The sequence below is a fragment of the Arachis hypogaea genome, chromosome 3, assembly GCF_003086295.3.
Source record: "Arachis hypogaea cultivar Tifrunner chromosome 3, arahy.Tifrunner.gnm2.J5K5, whole genome shotgun sequence".
NCBI classification, from domain to species: Eukaryota; Viridiplantae; Streptophyta; class Magnoliopsida; order Fabales; family Fabaceae; genus Arachis; species Arachis hypogaea.
This window is the reverse complement of record NC_092038.1, coordinates 18,686,006-18,697,526: the sequence shown is the minus strand read 5'-3', so window position 1 is coordinate 18,697,526 and position 11,521 is coordinate 18,686,006.

The window sequence follows — 11,521 nt, the reverse complement described above, 5'->3', positions numbered from 1 at the left end:
TATATTTTATTTTATTTTGTTCAAATTAAATCGATTAAGAAGTTTTTATGTGGTCCATGAATAAATCAAATTATTTGTTCTTTTTAAGTCACTAAAAAAAATTATTTGCTATTTTCATTTATTTATTGTTTGACAATAGGTTAACAATGTGAATTTTTTTTAATTAAATTTTTAGATCATAGATATTTTTTTATAACAATATTTAAAATATAACTTAAAACAAAAACAATAATTTCACATTAATACATTCAAACAATGAATGATTCAGAAAACACACATTAGTAATTTTCAAATTGACAACTTAATTAACACGAAAAGTGGCTGGATTACATGATAGAAACAGCTAGCTATAGCTGTCTTCCCTCCTTTTCTCGTATATAGTTCATAAAACCCCTATTATTTTTCTTCATCACACCAAGAAGAACTGAACCAAATGTTTATCTGTCTACTTAAGTCAAAACCGAATTGATACTATTATAATAAACTTGTGTATACCGAGAAACAAAAAATAATATAAAAAATCAAATCTGTTATACATACAAATTTTTTTGGCATACAAGTTTATATAAATTGGTTTAAATCTGACAAAAACAACTCTGAATTTAGATTGCACGTAAACATGCACTTTCCTAACTTTTGAATAGCACGAAACCATTATGACAAACGATTATTCTCCCTTAATTAAAATTGCAACACTCAAAATTCAAACAAGGATCAAAATCTCTCAAAAATCGTCACAAAAAGTAAAAGAAATTTTAAAGCTGAATTTGAAAAGAATGATAAGAAAATGAGATAAGAATATGAAGAACCAGCAGAAAATGAGGAGGAAGAAGAAGAAGAATTTTAAATTATGCAAAACTTATCAGTATAAATATACCGAAAATTCTTAAATAATACACATAAATATCTTAGTTTTATACCAAAATTTGTTGCAAATACATAAAATGTTTCCTTTAATGCTGCATTTTTTCTTCTTTTTTTCCTTATTTCTTTCTTCTTTTTAGTTGAATGAATATAAGTTCATCATCTTTCAAGTAATTTTGCAGCATTATGTATTTCTTCTTTTTTTTGATTTTTTTATTTTTATTCTTGTTAAGAGAGTAAAATAAGAAGAAACTTGAGAAGGTAAAACAAGAAAAAAAATATGAATAAGAAAAAAAAAAGAAGATAGCAATGATGATAAAAAAAAAACAGCAGAAGATAAGGAGGAAAAAGAGTAGTTTTGAATTATATAGAATTTATCAGTACACATACACCGAAAATTCTTTAACAATACATATAAATATCTCAATTTACACCGAAATTTGGCGTAAATACACAAAAATATTTTCTTTAATGCTGCATTTTCTTCTTCTTTTTTTATTATTACTTTATTTTTTTTGTTAGTTGAATGAATGTAGGTTCATCTTCTTCCAAGTAATTTTGTAGCATTATGTGTTTTTTCTTCTTCTTTGTTTGATTTTTTTGTTTTTATTCTTATTAAGAAAGTAAAATAAGAAAAAACTTCAGAAGGTAAAATAAGAAGGAAAAGATGAATAAGAAAAAAAGGAAGAAGATGATGGTGATGATGATGAAAAAAAAAGAAAAAGAAGCAGAAAAGATGAGGAGGAGGAGGAAGAGGAAGAGGAAGAGGAAGAGTTTTGAATTATCCAAAACTTATTAGTATAAATACACGAAAAATTCTTAAAAATATACATAAATATCTTAGTTTTACACTAGAATTTACTGCAAATACACAAAAATATTTCTTTTAACATTGCATTTTTCTTCTTTTTTTTTATTTCTTTCTTTCTTTTAGTTGAATGAATGTAAGTTCATCATCTTCTAAGTAATTTTGCAGTATTATGTGTTTCTTCTTCTTCTTTGTTTGATTTTTTTGTTTTTATTTTTGTTAAGAGAGTAAAACAAGAAGAAAGTTGAGAAGATAAAACAAGAAGAAAAAGATAAATAAAAAAAGTGATGATGATGATGAAAAAAAGAAGAAAAAAAAAGAAGTAAAAGATAAAGAAGAAGAAGAAAAAGAATTTTGAACTATATAAAACTTATCAGTAAACATACACCGAAAATTCTTAAACAATACACATAAATATCTTAGTTTTACACCGAAATTTACTGCAAATATATAAAAATATTTTCTTTAATGCAGAAATCCTACATTACATTCAATTCAAACCATCAACGATGAACATCAATTTTCATAAACAAAAACAATATTATTCACCTATAGAATCATAAACTACTAATGAAAAAATTAATTAGAATCGAATCACACCTCAGCCACTTGATTGGATTCAAAACAATAATCTATTTCACTCTAATTCAATTGACAATCTGAACTTGAATCATTCATTATTTTTAACAATGATACAACTGTTCAAAACTGATTTCAGAACTTGATTTCAAAAATGTAGAAAACGAAAGAAATTGCGAAAAATGGAAAAAGAGAACGCAGACAACGAACAAAAAGATAAGCAGAAAATACAGAAATAAAAGAGAACGTAAATTAAAAATATTGAAAAAATTCGAAAAATACAGCTATATATTCACGTATTGATTAAAAGGTGTGTTAAATAATAAGGCATAAAATAAAGTAGATTAAAGAAATTTGTATAAATTTGTTTGTGTAATAACTTATATATGAAAAATATTTGATAAAAAAATATTAATATATATTAAAATTAAATATCAAAATTAATCATAAATATATATAATTTATTTTATTTTATTTAATATATATTTTATATTTTAATATATATTTTATATTAATGACTAATTTTAATATTAACCTTTTATAATTAAAGACGTGCAAGAAATAAACAAATCTCAAACTCAATAATTACACATATACGAATTCGAATGAATGTCTTCATTCGATTATTACGTATTCGCATCATCATGTCTTGCGACAGTATTTCCAACCTCAAACTTCAACATCATTAAAACATCTTTGTTTTATTTTGGTTTGGTAGTTATATATAACCCTTTCCTCGGATAAGAACAACTTAAGGTACACATATAATATATCAGATTTTAAAAACGAAATCGGTCATTGAATCAATAAAAATATAATTTCAAAAATTTAAATGTTTAATAACCAAGTTTTAATTGAGACTAAATTGAATATAATAAAATAATATATTTATGTATAAATATATAACTTCTACTAAAAAAAATTATATTTTTATAATTTATTATTTTAAAGTGATTAATTATTAAATTAAAATCATACTAATTCGATTGATTAATCGATTTTTGACTTTTTTTATTGTTGACTAATTTATTGTGAAACAATTTTTTATTTTGAACCAAACCAATTTGATAATAGGTTTTTGATTAATCAAATCGAATCGGCCGATTTGGTTTAATTATTTCATAACCATAGTGCAATTAAATATTATCATAGTTTATTTTTTATTCAGTCAGTATCTATTATAATAATTATTTTTAGATATTATGTCTTAAATATTTTTTATGTATTTAAAATTTAAAATTATATCCTTTTAAAGTTAAAATATTTAAATTTAAATTTAAATTTAACAAAACAAAAATTACAAACCAAAATTAAACTCTAACTAAATTAAAATTAAAATAATACCATTAAAATACAATTTTTTCAGTTTTAAGACTGGTATATTTGATTTTTTTAGATTCTAATTAACAAGAGCACTGAAATAATTATTTTTGGATGAGTTTCAGATATATTAAGAAATTATTTAGTATGCAATTTTGTAATTTTAGATGTGTTATAAAATATTTATATATATTAAAAAATATATAAATACGAATTGTACGAATTTTGGATGTATACTAAAAATATTTTATATATTATCTTATTATTTGGATGTGTTAAAAAATTATTTATCTTAAGAAAAATATAAACGCAAATTTAAATAAATTTTAAGTGTGTGTCAAAAGTATTTTATGTGTTATCTTATTATTTTGGTTATGTTATGAACATACGTAAAATAATAATAAAAAAAACTAACAAGAATTAATCACGCGAGAAAAAGAGAAAAAATAATGTTCAAATACAAGCCTATGAAACTAAAATATAATTGGATATAAAAGAAAAGATGTGTTACGTACTATTTAATTGATAAATTAATTTTGTTATTTGTTATTTTAATTTGAATGTATCTAAGCACATTTAAAATACTACGTCAAATATTCATAACACATCTAAAATAATATAATTATACATAAAATAAATTATAAATATATCTAAAATTAAAGCTACATTTTATATATATATATATATATATATATATAATCAAACTAAATTTATTGGAATAGAAGTTGTTTAAGAAAATTTATTCTTCTTGATATCAGAATCGTGGTCTCCTTTCTTCCTTGCAGCTTGAATGTCGCTGCCTCCAGCTTGATCTTCGTCGCTGCTGCAACAGCATCTTCTACGGTGTTCGTCGCAGCTCTTCCATCAACATCTTTGACCTTGACCTGGAGTAGTTATTTATTTGCACTGCAAATCATGAGGTTTTGTTTAATTACTTTTGTTTGGTTTTTCTTTTTATTTACTCTTTTATAATTTCGTTAGTTTCAACATGCGAACAGAGTTGAATTATTTTGGAATAAAAAATGCTATATTTTTTGTGTTTTTAAAATTCTCTTGACTGAAATTTATAATAATAATAAAATTGATAATAGTTCCTTTAAAATAGGAACATAATTAATTAATTGATTAAAAATTAATATAATAAAATAATTAAATTTAAAAATATTTAACGGTTAAATCATTATTGTTGGATAAGTAGCATTTTCTATATAGAAAATGAGTATGAAACCAAAATTCAACACATAGGAAAGCAACCCCTCGTTCAGTGGAGCGAGAGTGGGATATGTGCATAATCACTGATGGCTAATCGAAGAAAACAATATAATATGATGTTTGGTTTTTATTTGAAAACGATTTTCCAAATTCATACCATATGAAAAAGTAACAACAAATTCAAAAGGGGTCTTCCTAATAACTAAGGGAAATTAAGATCAATCAATTCTCACTATCAATGGCGGGGTCAACACTTTTTAAGAAACGATTCCTTTTGGTCATTCTCACATAAAAGAAGTAAAACGATAGCTAGTACACATATATAACCCTAATTTTTTGTTGGTAAATTAGCTACCTTGGCATGCAAGGCCCGAATAGGAACAGTTCGATGTGAAGTCAAGCTATGGTAATAGTAAAATGAATCTAAGTAACCAAAATGATGTCGGGAAATTTGTTTGCAAGTGTTGTATCAAAAATTTGATTGGCACAAACAATGCACGTCGAAAAGAATTCAACAATTAAAGTTGAAGATAATATTACATAAAAAAAAATTATGATTGAAAAAAATAAAAATAAATTAGAATGATCAAGTTTATTTGAGATTCAAAATTATTTGAAGTTTAAATTTATTTAAAATCTAAAATTAGTTACTTAAGGTTTAAGATTATTTAAAGTCTAAATTTATTTAAAGTCTAAGATTACTTAAAATATAAGTTTATTTGAGGTCCAAAATTATACTAAATAGTTTAAATTTTTTTTAAATAAGATTAATTTTAATAAGTTTGAAGAGCTCTTCTATTGATACAAACTTACTATAAAAATTCGAGTCACACTGATATACAAAAAACAAGTCATGAGTTTATGAGAGTTTTGGAAGAGTTCATTTTCATTGGGTCATTTTAAATTTGTATTTTTCTTTTATTATTTTAATTCTATCATTTTTATTCAAGTACCAGTCAAGTTTTGTCCATTTTATAACAAGTTTTTCAGTTTTCAATTCTTTATTTTCTATACTTGTTTTTTTTATTTCTTATTTTTTTGTATTTATTATTTTTTAAATTTCTATTATTATTAGACATAATTTATAAATCTTAAGAGCAACTCATTAAGAGGAGTCATATATGCTTCTGAATTAAAATTTTTTATACAAATTTGATCAACAATTTATTTATTTAAATTAAACAAAATTCAAACAAAACAAATTGATATATTCAGTGGGATCTAGAAAAGATTGACGGTCAAAAGTAGTTGTTGTGTATGTATTTGCAAAGTGGTAAAATTATATCATATAGTATAATAGTCCATAAACACATTTATTTAATGGTTAAATTACACGATTGGTCTTTACACTTTCAGTGAAATTGCAAATTGGTCCTTACACTTTAAAAGTTTGTAATTGAGTCCTTAAAGAAAATTAAAATTTGTAATTTAGTCTCCGTTGTTCAGAAATTGTTTGATTTAACAGAATATTCTCAGTATATTCTCCATTTTAACAGAATATTCTCAGCATATACTGAGAATATTCTGTTAAATCAACACTTTTTGAACGGTAAGAACTGAATTGTAAATTTTAATTCTCTTTAAGAACCTAATTACAAATTTTTTAAGTGTAGAGACCAATTTGTAATTTCACTAAAAATATAGAAACCAACTGTATAATTTAACCTTATTTAATCTATATCATCTTAGTCTTCCTCTTCAATAAAAAAGTTATACCCCGATTCTGAAGAGTATGTCCACAACCACGAGTCACTAAAGCGATACAATTGTCGATGACTTATGCTAGAAGCCTTACTAAACATAAAACTAGCACAAATGTGACTTTCTTGGCTTCTCCCGATATAGTCACAATAAATCCGACTACTTAGCCTATACATACATGGATTACTTTATTATCACCTTTTTTAGCTAATCCACCTGTATCTGAAGTATATTCAAATGTTCCATTGAACCAATTGTTGTGTAGATCTCCAACATTTTTTACAAAGATATAATTCATATTCATATCAATATTTAATGGCTAATACCTTTTATTTAGAATCGATAATATTGGGATCCATGATACCACAACTATTTTATCAAGGCATAATTTTAATGTCAACACAATCATATGTAGGGGCAATGTTAATCCATGCTAGTCTGTCGACTTAACCGTTAAAAAAAATGGAGGTACCTTGTTCGACTCTCATTGTGCCTTCAATCGATTCCTAGGCCAATAATGCCTAAAAACCCTAAGTTTTCAGAAATATCGAGGCAAATACCAGGGTTAAGGATAATTTTACCACTGTAGATTCTATAATAGTTTTTAGACAGCAGATAGAAAAAAATCATCAAGATTTAGTCAATATGTTGACTCGACAAATGATAATTATCTTAAATTCTTTGATAAAAAATAATAATGCTAAGTTCAAATTGGTACTGAGGCATATAAATGAGTTGTCTGGAATAGTCCAAAAATAACTATAACGTACCAAATCTGCTGAAAGGTTACCAACCTCACTTGAAAGATTACCCATAATAGTTAACGTGGGACAAAACCATGATGATGAAGTTAATGGTACTCGACAAAAATAAACTTGCAAGATAATGTTGCCCAAGTTTATGAGTATAATTTTTTTTTCAAAGATAATAGTGATATTTTATTCAATAGAGAAATAAATATAATGTCCAAAAGTTAGGATAAGAAAAATTAAAAAAAGTTCTCAAATATTCACGAACAGGTAAAATTCTAAAAAGAAAATAACATACAAAAGTAGATAGTGAAGAAATCTTAGGGCAATATGCATAAGACAAAATAGATAGCTCATGGTTCAACTTAAGCGATATTGCTAGCACTTTTTTCGGAGGCTCCTGGATATGCTCGAAGACTCGCCGACACCTCTCCTTTCGAATATTCCAGGCTATAATAAAAACCAATCAAGTTCTTCGAGGGCTTGTTCCTTGAAGTCCAGTTTGTAACACCGAATTCATCCACTAATAAAAAACCAAGGAACATCTATGGTCTGGAATAAGGTAAGCCAAAAGACTTTTCTTCCACACTAGATTAGTGTCTCCACAGAAAAAATAGACAGTGCATGAGTGATTTTGGAGCTAACTTACAGATTGGACAAGTTGCCAGAGTGGATGGGAACAACTGGTGGATGAGAAGCAGAATAGGAAGCTTACCATGGAGGATTTTCCATGCAAAGAGCAAAATTTTGTGAGGAATTTTCATCTTCCATAAATGTCTTTAAACTGGCATTTGTTGCATAAAGTTCGGACAAAAATCAATGGAAGTATGGTAAAATTGGTAAGTAATCTTGTACCCTGATGCAACATCATATATATTTTTTCTCTGTTCATTACCCATTGAATTGTGTCTTCACCTTCTCCTGGGTTTTGGAGAAAATTCGTTCAACAATTTCTAGAGAAAAAAGGGTTGAGATTAATGCTTGGTTCCACTATTTATTTGACAAAAATAGGTCTGTCATCCATAACAGATGGTAAGTATCTGACAGTAATACCATAGATGGTAGAACAGTGAAGGGTTAAGGAAGAGGAAGCCATGGTTCACTAAAGATTTGGATAACATCAGAACTTACTTTGCGACTAATGTCTTTCTTTATAACTTGCCTCCTTTCAAGAATACTTTATCAACCCCAAGAAGGTAAGATTCATACTTCTGCTGTAAGAATAGAATTAAATCTGAAGTATTTATCTTTAAGTATTCTAGAAATAAGAGAGTTAGGTTGAGTCACGATTTTTCAACACTATATACCCAAAAGAGTCAGGTTTTGAACCCTAAAATCTTTGAAACCAAGCCGGCCTTTGTTTTTAGGCCTAGTCATCTTATCCCAGCTAATCTACACCATTCTCCTTTCAGAACCTTGTTGTCCCCACCAGAACTGGGTTAGAATACTATGAATATCATTTAGCAAACTGTTTGGAAGTTTAAAACATGACAATGTGTATATTGGTATGACTTCACCAACTGCTCGACGTAATACCTATCTTCCTCCATTAGATAACAAGCACATTTTCTATCTTTGTGTCCTTTTGAGAACCTTATCTTTGATTGAGTTGAAGGTGACTTTCTTATAGCGATTGACAAGGAAAGGTATACCCAAATGTTTATCCTATGCATCTATGTGAGAAATATTCAGTTGGACTGCTAGGGTGGTTCTAATAAGCTCTGGAGTGTTATTACTGAAGAATAGGGCCGATTTATTAAGATTAACTCTTTGCCCACTGAAGCTCTCATAAGATTCCAATAATTCTAGAATAGAGGCACAACTATTTTCTGAGGTTTTACCGAATAGAATGGAATCATCAGCGAATAGCAAGTGATTTATAGTTAGGCATCTTCTGTTTATCTGAATTCTCTGAATGAGATTGTTTTGCTCTACTTTGTGTAGCAAAAAAAAAAAAAATTTCTTCTGCACATAATAAAAAAAGAAAAAGGAATTGAGGGTCACCTTGACGGATGCCTCTATTTGGTTTAGAAAAAATCATAAGGTTTGCTTTCCGATCCACAACAATAGAGTAATAAACAGTTGTCAACAATTCACGAAACCAATCAATGAATCTCCATTCAAAGTCCAACTTCTCTATAATAAACCATAGAAAATGCCACTCCATCCTATTATAGGCTTTACTCATATCAAGCTTGAGTGCCATTTCGTATTCCAAGCCTTGCTTTTGTTGTTTAAGATAGTGCATACATTTTTGTGCTATAAGAATGCTATCAAAAATAAGTCTACCTTTCAAGAATGCACTTTGAGTAAGGCTAATTACCTTGTTCATATATCCTTGGAGTATGTGAACTAGTACATTCGAAATAATTTTGTATACAATAGAGGACAAACTGATGGGTCTTATTTGAGTCATATCGCTCGCATCTAGGACCTTTAGCACTATACGGATATTGGTGTGGTTAAAATTTTTCAAAATTCTACCTCCAGCAAAGAATCTCCTTACAACTCAGAACACGTCTTCTCCCACTATATCCCTGTAGAATTGGAATAATTTAGCCGTTATACCGTCCTCTCCTGGTGCACTTTGAGAATGGATACTAAAAGTAGTTCTTTTTACCTCATCTATAAAAACAGTTCTTTTGAGCTTACGGTTTATGTTAGCTGTAACATTAGACTCGAAGTTTGTGAAAAAAGACCCAGGATCTGCCTGATTAGAATATGTAAAAATACTCTTAAAGTAGTCCTCAGCCACCTTAGCAATATCAGCATTGGTTGTTGCCATATCCCCATTATCTCTCCGCAGATGCCATATCTTATTTTTTCTGGTCTAGATTTAAATTTTTAATGGAAGAAGTTTATATTTGGTATCCTTCCTTCAGCCATTTAATTTTACATTTGCCTTTTTAATAAAGTTCCTCGTCCAAATATGCTTTTTCAAGCCGCTATTCAAGCTCAAGTATTTCAGTGTCTCCTATAATACTTGATGCCCGTTTTTATTCTATAGAGCACTGACTTCTACAATCTCCTTTTTAAAATTAGTAGAGCTATCTTTTTCAGAGAACTAATCAGTGTCTAACCAATTTAAGCTTCTAAAATGATTTGAACATCACTGAACCTTCTATGTCCGAGTTCCAAACCTCGTTGATGAAGTTACGAATTTGTTCGTCACCACACCAACAGGATTGAAACTTGAATCTCCTCTTCGATCTTTCTGGTTGGTAGTTAGTGTCCAAAAGGAGAAGGCATGATTAGAACCCGTCTTTGATAGTCTAAAAATCATGGGATGAGAGTATAATTGGGATCAAGATTCATCAATAGGCACTCTATCAAGCCTTTCCTGAATTAGTTCACCTTTCCTGTGTCTGTTACTCCTAGTAAATAGTCTTCCTACCATTCCCAAATCAATCAACGAGCTATCTCCAATAAAGTAATTGAAGGTAGTAATAGAAGAATGAGATTTAAGATTACCACGAGGTTTCTCACCTTGATCAATAATGGAATTGAAATCATCAACAATAACCAATTTACCTTGGAGTTGGGAGACCACCAAAGAGATTTTCTGGAATTGGGATAGCCAAATATTCTCATTGCAATTTAGATAAACGCCTACAAAATTCCATTCAATGTTGAGAGAGATATCTTTTATCAAGGCAGCAATATAGAAATCTTAACAACTGAAAATCTGAACAACAAAATCTTTCTTCCGTGCCAATGCAAATCCACCCACACTACCAGAAGGATCAATAATTTGCCAATTAGAGTAGCCACAAGTCCTGAATTTTCTTTTCACCTGTCAAAATTATTTTTTGTATCATAAAGAAAAACCAACTCAGGAGAGTGGAATTGAACAATCCTTTTAAGGTTGTGATGAACTGTCAGGGTCTCCCCAAACTCCGATAATTCTACAATAACATTCTCATGGGTCTTGAGGTGCCATTGACCGGTTAGCACCCTCCACCCTCAGCTTAGCAATTAGCTCTTGTTCAACATATATCTTCTTGGCTACAAGCACTATATATGCCTCCAGTCTTTTAGAGAGAAGTTTTTTTCTGTCACAAACACTAATTCTTCCTCTTCTTCCATGTTCCTTGGGTTTGGACGTGGATTTACTTCTCTTTTGAGTTCATGATACGAATGAGAATGTGATAATAGAACGAGAGAAAGATAAGAAGAATAAAAAGATTGGAAGAAGGAGAGAAAGTTGAAAGGAATAGATTCAGATAAAAAATGATTTGGAAGAATAAGAAGAGAATTAAAGAATTAAGGTTGAAAAGAAAGAAAGAAA